The sequence below is a fragment of the Triticum dicoccoides genome, chromosome 4A (genome assembly GCF_002162155.2).
Source record: "Triticum dicoccoides isolate Atlit2015 ecotype Zavitan chromosome 4A, WEW_v2.0, whole genome shotgun sequence".
Taxonomy (NCBI): Eukaryota; Viridiplantae; Streptophyta; class Magnoliopsida; order Poales; family Poaceae; genus Triticum; species Triticum dicoccoides.
The window spans coordinates 131623075-131633524 of record NC_041386.1 but is presented as its reverse complement, the minus strand read 5'-3'; positions in this window follow the sequence as shown (position 1 = coordinate 131633524).

Sequence of the window (10450 nt, the reverse complement as noted above, 5' to 3'; positions counted from 1 at the left end):
CCAAACGATGTGTACAGGGTTCCCAAGCCCACCATCCGGGTGCCACTTGGTACACCGGGCCACTGTGCCTAGTCTGTCCCAAGCCCACCTGTACCGGGCGCCACTTGGTCGACTACTAACACTACCTACAAACACCAGAAACTAGTTGCAACTCCTGGATAGAGATCAAGTTGATTAATAAGTCGAGAGAGCTTGGAGCGCCCGGAGCCCAATGTGTGGTAGTAACTGTTCATGGATCACAAACACAGAACTCAGTTCCTGAGGACGGTTTCAATGAGACAACCCACCATGTACTCCTACATGGCCTCTCACCGCTACCTTTACCAAATCGTGTTCACACACTTAGCTCTCAACAGTAGGACATGTTCACCACATTCCAATTCATTCCCGATGAATCAGACCTGACTCAACTCTAAGCAGTAGCAGGCATGACAAACAAGCATGAATGAGTAGGCACAACAAGGCTCAAACAACTCCTACTCATGCTAGTGGGTTTCATCTATTTACTGTGGCAATGACAGGTCATGCAGAGGAAAGGTTCAACTACCGCAGCATGTAACAGTTGAATCGGTGTGGTCCTAATGCAGTAAAAGAGAGCAGGAGCGAGAGAGTGGGATTGTATCGGAATGAGCAAGGGGGTTTTGCTTGCCTAGCACTTCTAAAGATAACATTGAGTCTTCATCAGTGTCAAGGATCACAGCGTCGGAGCAGCGTCTACCGAGAGGGGACAATTACCGGCAAACAAGGAAGAGCACAATCAATGCAATGCACAATATGATGCATGATCATGGCATGACAATATGTTGTGATTTGAGCTAATGCAACTAGTAACAGAAAGGTTTTGGGTTGATTTGAACTCAAGGTTCAAATTCAAATTCAAACTATGAATTCAAATAGTGCATTATCATGTTTTGGACTAAACAGTGAGGTTAACTTGCTCAAACATGCATGAAAATGGTACAGATAGATTCCTTGAATTTTTCTGATAATTTTTCATATATATAAATTATTTCATTTGGAGTTACGGTTGAATTTCTATGATTTTTAGAAGTTTTGGGTATTTTCTGAAATTTATAAATCATTTCTGATTTATTTTAATTCCAGAAAACAATTACTGCGTAAGCATGATGTCAGTGTGACATCAGCAAGTCAATAGAGGTGGTCCAGGTCAAACATGACAAGTGGGACCCGCACATCAGTGTAATAGGACAGGGTCAGAGGCTGACCAGTGGGGCCCGTGTATTAGTAGCTAAACTAGGTTTAGTTAAGCCTAATCTACATTAGTTAGCGGGGCGGCCCCACCTGTCATTGAGCCAGAGGAGGTCAAACCCCTGGTCAACTGGGGCTAACGCACCGGCGGCTCGATGCCGGCGACGACAGGTGCGGCGGATGGGCTCGGGTTCGCTCCTCTGGCGCCCAAATTGACTACGGAGAGCATCTACGAGCTGCTGGCGATCCCGCGCATCCAACGGTGCAAACGGGGCGAGCTGGGGTGGCCGTAATCCTCGTCGGCGTCGAGCTCAGCGACTGCCGGACCTCGGACGTTGGCGGAAACGGCGCTACGGTGCACAACAGGGCGAACCAGTGGGTGTTGCAGGTTCACAGGAGCGCGGCGAGCACGTTGGTGATGCTCGGGCGAGCGGACGAGCTCAGGAGCATGGAGCTCGTCAGCCGTGGCGGCGGCGAGCTTCGGCGGAGGTGAGGAACGGAGCTAGAGCAAAAACGCGAGCAGGAGAGGAGGGGGAATCGGTCCATGAGCTTACTGTGGTTGCAGAACGCGTCTTAGTGGGCTCGGGGGAGGTCGGACGACGTCGGGGCATTGCCGGCGATCTCGGAGGCCGGAGTTGAAGACGACGGTGGTGGCGGCATTCCAGGGCACCTGGCGTTACGTGACTCGATGGAGAGAACGAGGACATCATCGCGGATCTCAGGGGCACGTCTAGGGGCGTAGGGGAGGCCGGTGGCTATGCGAGCGGTGGACGGCGGCGACGGCGGTTCTCAGTCTCGCTTGGGGCCGAGAAATAGAGGATGGGAGGAGCTCCAGGGAGAAAGGGGAAAGTGATAGGGGACTGAGGAGGGTCGCGTGGCGATGCTAGAAGGGCCGAGGCGTCGCGGTGGAGGCAGGAGGTGGTCGGGCGTGCGCCGGCGCGCGGTGGCCACGCACCTCTGTCCTTCTGTCAAAGGAGGAAGAAGACCGGGGAGCCCCTGGTGGGCTGGGCCGGATCAGGAGCTGGGCCGGCTCTGCTGCAGGTGAGAAGCCCAGGTGAGTCCTTCTCTCTCTCTCTTATTAATTGTTCTGTTTTTGTATTTATTTTGATCTGTTTTGAATTAGTAAAAATTACTAACTCATTTTGTAAAATCCTGACAAAAAATGTGGGCACTATTTGAATTATTTCCAAAAGCCCCCAATTGTTTTCAGAAGTATTGAAGCATTTAAAATATTTATAGGCATTAAATGCTCCAATTCAAATACAATATGATTTAACCCAAAAATCCATAAATGTCCAAGAAATATGCTCATCATTTTTGGCAGAGGTTTTCACCTTTATCACAAATCATGAACATTTTCAATGACATTTCGGGTTCTTTGAAAAAGATTTTATTTAAACCTATTGGAATTCTTTCTGGTGCTAGGGTTTGATCGATCCCCATTTCAGCTTTATAAAAATTTAAACATGATGACATGAATGCTTATGAAACTAATTGCAATCAACTCTAGGGCTGTGACACGAGGCTTCACCGGAACTCATGCCAGCGAGGAGGGCTCCTTGGCCAGATCCATAGGGATAGAACGCGAGAGGAGATCAAGGCTTACCGGCCCATACCCATAGAATGGCTAGGGGTAGTCCGATGTCATTGGAACGAGCTTCTCCAACGGCGGCAGGAAGCAGAGGTCGCCGGAGTTGGAGATGACGGCGAGGTAGGGCAGCGCCAGGGGCTCCAACCAGGTCGAATGGCACCAGTGAAGCACTACAAGGCTCTGGAAGAGTGGCTCGAGCTTGGGAGGGGCTGGAACGGTGGGGGCGAACCGTGAGGATCTCCGGCGAGCTCGAGCTCGAGGACAGCGGCCCGAGGCCTGCCCGGCCAGGCTGTGGATTTCTACTGCGTTGTGGAGTGTGTGTGGTGAGTTGCTGATGCTCGAGAGAGTTGGGGAGGGCTGTATTTATAGGCGAGCGGGGAGAGGGGATCGGGCTCCGCCGGAGGGCTTCTAGACATAGCGCCCGGCGACGAACGGCGTCAATGAGAGGGGGAGAAGGAAACACAACTCACGCCGACACTTTGAGAGGGCAAAGACGAGCACATGAACAGGGGGTGGCGATAAGCACAGTGGCGGCGCACTTTTTAGTTGGCCGGGTCACGCCCGTACTCGCTACGGTGAGCTCCAGCATCGGCGAGCACCAGGGTGGAGTTAAGTGGGTCGAGACGGTGATGGTGGCGCAGTTTGGCAAGGTGCGGCAGCCGGGGAAGCGAGCAGACGATGGACAGAGTGCTCGATGGCGTCTAGAGCATGTCGACTAGCACGTTGGTATCCTGCACACACATGGTCACCGCGTGAACTCTGGCATAGAGCCATGGCTGGCCATAAATTCATGTCTGGCGTGCAGTCCTTAGTGGTTTGGGTCGTTCGAATGATTTGAATCGAGCCCAGGTGCTGTAAGTTAGAGTTTTACTCCCTGGTAAGTTGCTGGGCAGTAACTTTGGGAGTTAGCTGTTGTCAAACCAGTAAGAGTTTAGGGCTGATTTTTGGTCGTTACTAGTTTCTTAGGAACATAATGATGCTCAAGAAAAATCAGCCTCAAAGGATCAAGTAAAATGGTACTTGTTGTAGAAACTACCTTTTCTGACCAGAACAGAAAAGATTTTCTGTAGCAAAAATATTACAAAAAGTGGTGCAATATTTTTGCTCGGGGAATTTTCTTAGATTTTTGTGTGCAAAGAAAATGGGGGTTGCCTTGGAGCATATGTTCCTGGTTAGGGTTTTTGACTAGGAAATGAATATTTTTCATTTAAGAAAATATTCCTATGCCTATTTTGGGATTAACCACAGAAGAAAAGATGGCTTGGGGAGGGGTGAGCCACTTGCGTGAAAGTCATGGGTATGCCCAAGGGTTTAAGTCCAACTGAAATAATTCAAAAACCAAAATTCAAATAAGAAGGCAACCAAATTCAAAGGAAAGAAGAGGGGGCAAAAACCCAGGCTGTAACATAGAGACCGCGAGAAGACCCTGACCAAGAAACTCGGGGTTGGGGATCAGCTGTTCACCAGTGCTGCCGCCGAGCACAAAGACTTTGTGAGCGGCGTGAAGATCTGGACCACACGCCTTGTTGACATCTCGGAGAAGCTCACCACGCAGCTATCCTCCATGGGCCTGCCGAGCATCAAGTACTCCCACGATGACAGGATTTCTGAGAGAGCCAGGGTGACCATGTTCCTCGAGGCCGTCCTTGACACCTTGAAGCTAATCCACGACCGTCGAGCGACCCACCTGGACAATAAGTCCCGGAAGCTTTGCCGGGGCGCCCTCCTCAAGGTGCTCACCAAGGTGGCGTACAGGAACCCCGGCCTCGAGCTTAACCTGGACAGCTTGCCAGCAGACGTAGACCGCGGGGTACTTCAGGAGCTTGTCATGCCCATTATCAGCCTGGTCGACCAAGTCACGAGGGTGGAGGGCCAGCACCGGGACTAGGCACTCCACTTCCCCTTGCCGCTATGGATCTGTACCAAAAACAATTCCGCTTAAGTTAGAACTACGGCAACTATTATTGTAATATAACTTGCTCTGTTTGTGGATTGAATGCATGTTATCTCCCTCGTATGATTCCTCCTTGTATGGTACACACCCTACGTGTTACTGGGAAAGGCTTGCCGGTGCACGCACCCTAGCCGCGAGCTCTTTGAGGACAGATCCTTAGCAGCCTGCTGGGGGTGCCGCTGCCGGCAAGGCACCTTGGCGTTTCTAGTGCAGCCACTTGAGCCGTTAAGCGGACTCAAAACGGAGCAAGGGCGCAACCAAATCCGACAAGGTTCCTTTGGGTGCAGGTTTTCCATATACAAGAATCGAGACCATTCGAGGAAAATAAACCTGATATTAAAAGAAATTTGCTCAAAGTCTCGTGACTTAGCTTTTTGCTATTGTACTCTTCTTCACAAGCTGTTGACGTCACCTATTGGCGTCCATATAGTCGAGGAAACGACGTGCTAACTGCTTGATCGGGTTTGTCGGTGCATAGAGAAGATCTACACCTATGGGATCGCTTGGGTCCCTTCTATGGTTCAGCACGGAGGAGGAGTGGTGCAAAGAGCGAATCTAAAGGTCAACACGATTGATTTTTATCCCGGTTCGGGCCGCTGAGAAGCGTAAGACCCTAGTACTGCTTGATTGTGTATTCTATGTTCTTGAGCTCGCGCTAGCTGCTCGCATGAATGCTGGGTCGAGAGGTTCAAAAGTTTGAATCCTCCTCCAGTACACCGTGGGCCTCCTATATGTCCAAGGGGCTACCACAATGGCACACAGGAGGTGTAAAGCTGCTACTGTACCTATGTTTATCGCCAGCGTCTTAGGACAAATGCCATAGATGTACTGCTTACGTGCCCTCTAGATTTATCGGGGACGGGAGGAGAGCCTGTCCCGTCCGTTGCCACCTCGCCCTGTCTCGACACGCATACATGCCGATGAGGCATGCAGTGCCAAGTTGGCTGGCTAGCTGCTGTGCTGGAGAGATGGCAGGGTCTTCACGAAGATCTGCATGTCACCACATAGGTGCTTGCTAGGTAGGTAGGCTGGCCACTGCATTGGAGTGGTGACGGGGTGGCGGAGTCTTGCTGATACCCGCGGCAAGGATCCTGCCGGGGCTTCACGGACGTCCCTGGCAAGGATCTTGCCAGAGCCTTGTCTCCAGGGCCTCACAAAGATCTGCACGCCACTACACGCGCGCCCTTGGATCTCGGTTTTAACACTGTCAACGGTGTCAGAGCTGTAAACCTCAAGGGTGCCTTTGTGAGTGATCTGCAGATCATCCCCGGCAAGGATCTTGCCAGGGTCTCGCGAGCTCTCCCGGCAAGGATCTTGTCGGGGCTCCAGCTCGCCCTCTGTCTTCTGGTCTCTAGCTTGCATGCTTCTCCTCGCCTTGTATCTTGTTCTCGGTCGCCCCCTTCAGGCCTTGCCGCGGAGGTGGCTACCACTGGCCGTGCACAAGTATGGGGTGCTAAAGAGCCCAAACTTTAGTACACCGACATTGGGTGCCTTGGGCATCCCCAAGCTCGAGCTTTTGTGTCTCCTTAATTCTTCACATATCATGATTTTCCTAAATCTCAAAAGCTTCATCCACACAAAACTCAACAAGGACTCATGAGATAAGTTAGTATCACTACAAAAAAAAGACACATCCATGACATTTTGGGCCGAACGAAATTTTTTTCTATCATACATATGACACTTCTATGATGATAATTGTGACAAAACCCGGCATTATCATAGATGTGGTGGGATCCTACTTCTATGACAAAAAATCATGACAAAAAATGGGCTTTTCGTCCTGGGCCGGCCGGAGACGCAGCTGCATGACATTCTTTGGGCCGTCCATGATGGAAAAAACCATGGTAGAAGCGAGGAGGAGGAAAATTTTGGGGAGTTCCCGGTTACGGTGGGAGGTCGGGGCCGAGCGATGCGCGTTTCTCTCATACATGTACGCGCGTGTGTGTGAGGCATTGGCTCTAACTGAACCCGAGTGAAGCATTGGGCTCTAACTAAACCCGAGCGATTGCACTACAGGCTACGCGTTACTGAACCCGAGCGATCGATCAATGGTTGTTAACTGAACCCGATCGAGCGATTCCTTCGCTACTGCTGCTAACTGAAGCCGGTCGACGGGATGAACAGTGAGCGTTGCGGGGGGGTTTGGATGAACAGTGAGTGGTGGCGTTGCCTCTGGATGAACAGGACCCCGTGGTGTGGTGGAGGGCTGGATGAACAGTAGACGATGGAGGGGTGCCCATGGAGGGGTGCATGAAGAGGACCCCGTGGCGTGGAGGGCTGGATGTGTTGGAAATATGAGCAAATTACTACGAGATTTAATCCGAATAAACAGAAGATAAATCATGACCACATCAGCAGAGATTAAACTAATCATGCGAACTAGCATAGCAGATGAACATATCACATCTAGGGCACATACTAGAAGCATGAATTCTACCACGATCTCGAACAGGAAGGATAGAATCACATACGGTGCAGCGGGTGCAGCACCGACGGCATTGACATTGTCGCCCCTGTTGTTGAGGACGAGGTTGCCGAGGTTGGGGAAGAAGTCGTCGTTCGCAAAGTCGTTGCTGCCAGCAGTCGGGTGAGTGCGCTCCCCAAAAACCTGATCACCCCTCTCCCGTACAGGATCACGAGAGGCGGGGTTTCGGAGGCCTGCTGTCCCTTCTCGCGGTGCACGCCGGAAGGAGGGACGGAGAAGACTTGCTTGGCGGCGCAATGATCTGGAACGGTGGTGAGAAACCATAAGAAGCAGCTGCGGCTAGGGTAGACGTCTGCCTAACTATATAGTGCGAGCCGGGTAGGTTGTGGGAGTAAACCCCACGTCCGAGTCGTCAAGATCCAAAAGAATTGGAAACGGTTCAGTAATTAACGCGTCCGTTAATTATTAATTAATGACTCATTAATTTTCCCATGCAGCAAAAATATAGACAACATGCATAGCTCTGTCCTCGGCTCGGCAAAATCCCGCAACCCGCGGCGCGTCGTGATGAGGTGTGGCGTGGCGAGGCGAGCGAGGAGGAGGAGCGCGCGTGTAGGTATCCTCTTCTCATGCTCATAAAAGTGGTAGAAGAGCTCACCTTATAAAGAGGTGCAACTCTCTCTCAACTTCCGGGGTGAGGCTAAACTTTAGCCTCACTCACTCCACTCACATGTGTGCATGAATGGGCCAAGAGAATTTCAGAATTTTAGTTGGGCTTTGGTCCAAAGGCCTACTAGCAAAATTCCAACAATCCCCCACAAAGTCTCATGGGCACATCTCATCATTTATTTCCAAAACATTGTTTTATATATCGGTGCTTGTGGAGACTGTGAAGTTGAACTTCCACTTAGAAATTTATGCTACACTAGATCACAACTTGAATAGTGGACTATGCCTTGAACTACAAGTTTTCTGTGAAACTAGTTTCACACAAATTCTTGACCGATACTGGGCTGCCGCAAGGCTTCCCCGCGGGTGGAGCGTATACGTCATACTCCATGGCCTTTCATGAATTTATTAGAGAACACCCAATTCTCACAGACTGCGACCTTAACAGTCAAATTCATATAGGTGTGTTCCTCAGAAGATGTTCTGCAGGACAACATCTCTGCTTACCCGAATAAGCCACTTGGAACACATTAAGATAAGTATCAACCTGCCATGCAGATCAGGAGAGTATTGCATCTTCACGGAGTGGGATAATTAATATAGGGATACTCTCCTCCCAGCTGACCTACAGCTTGTATCCCACTTCTACTTCATGGGATCTCCGATCACATAGAGTGGTTTACCACTATGGACAACTCATGCGGTGGGTCTCAAACCCATCTCCATCGATGCATTATCTATCACATTACGTGATAGACCCTTTGTGAAGGGATCTGCCAAGTTTTTTGACGTTTGGATATAATCCAACATAATAACTCCGGAGTTCCTCAATTTTCTGACAGATTTTAGTCTCCTCTTCACATGCCTTGAGGACTTCATATTGTCCTTAGAACTGTTTATCTTGACGATCACAGTTTGATTATCACAGTTCATCAGGATAGGGGGTATTGGTTTTTCAACAATAGGTAAGTCCATTAAGAGTTCATGAAGCCACTCTGCTTCAACAGTGGCAGTGTCTAATGTTGTGAGTTCTGCTTCCATAGTTGACCTCGTTAAGATGGTCTACTTGCAAGACTTCCAGGAAACAGCGCCACCACCAAGTGTAAAAACATAACCACTTGTGGCCTTAAACTCATCAGCATCAGATATCCAGTTTGAGTCACTATAACCCTCCAGTACCCTTGGATACCCAGTGTAGTGAATCCCATAGCTCGCGGTGCCTTTCAAATAGTGCATAACTCTCTCAAGCGCATGCCAATGATCATCTCCCGGTTTTGACACAAACCGACTCAGCTTGCTCATAGCAAAAGAGATGTCAGGCCTCGTGGCACTCGCCAAATACATAAGCGAGCAAATAATCTGAGAATACCTCAGTTGATCTCTATCAATCCGTCGATTCTTTCGAAGCAACACACTAGCATCATATGGAGTTGGAGAAGGCGTGCAGTCGCTATACCTAAAACGACTCAAGACCTTTTCCACATAATGAGACTGAAGCAGTGTGATCCCACCATTCTCATCTCTCAACAGCTTGATGTTCAAGATAACATCAGCTACTCCTAGATCCTTCATCTCAAAACAGCGAGATAAGAAATCCTTAACCTCCTTGATTAAATCAAGTTTGGTTCCAAAGATCAATATGTCGTCGACATACAGACAAAGAATAACTCCTTCGCCCCCACCATAGAGATAGTACACGCACTTGTCACCATCGTTTACTACAAAGCCGGCAGCAGTTAATGTTCTTTCGAACTTCTCATACCACTCCTTAGGAGCTTGTTTAAGGCCATATAAAGACTTTAATAACTTGGACACCTTTCCTTCTTGACCAGGTACTACAAAACCATCTGGCTGATCCATGTAAATTTCCTCCTTCAACTCTCCATTGAGGAAAGCCATCTTAACGTCCATTTGATGAACGAGAAGACCATGTGAGGCAGCCAGTGATAGTAGCACCCGAATTGTGGTCAGTCTAGCCACGGGTGAGTAAGTATCAAAGAAGTCTCCACCTTCTTTCTGGGTATAACCCTTGGCCACAAGCCGTGCCTTGTACTTTTCAATCGTACCATCAGGTCTAAGCTTCTTCTTGAACACCCACTTACATCCTACAGGTTTGCACCCATAAGGACGGTCAGTGATCTCCCAGGTACCGTTAGCTAAGATGGAATCCATCTCGCTACGTACAACTTCCTTCCAGTAGTCAGCATCAGGAGATGCATAGGCTTCTGAAATAGTCATGCACTACTGGAATCAGCTAATTTGCCATCTGCCAGCTCTTTGCCGTCTGCTAGCTGACGGCAAAGAAGCTCTTTGCCATCAGATACCGAAAAGCAGACGGCAAAGATCAGGCGGACGACAAAGAGCTTCTTTGCCGTCTGCCTGATCTTTGTCGTCCGCCAGCAGACGGCAAAGAATCTTTGCCGTCAGCTGGCGGACGGCAAAGAGAGAGGTGGCCCCCACCCCCCGCCCGTTTGGGAAAAACTTAACGGCCCACCTCTTTGCCGTCTGCCAGCAGACGGCAAAGAGGCAAAAGGGCGGACGGCAAAGAGGGGCGGACGGCAAAGAGGGCAGTATCTAACGGCCCGTATCCCCCCGCCCC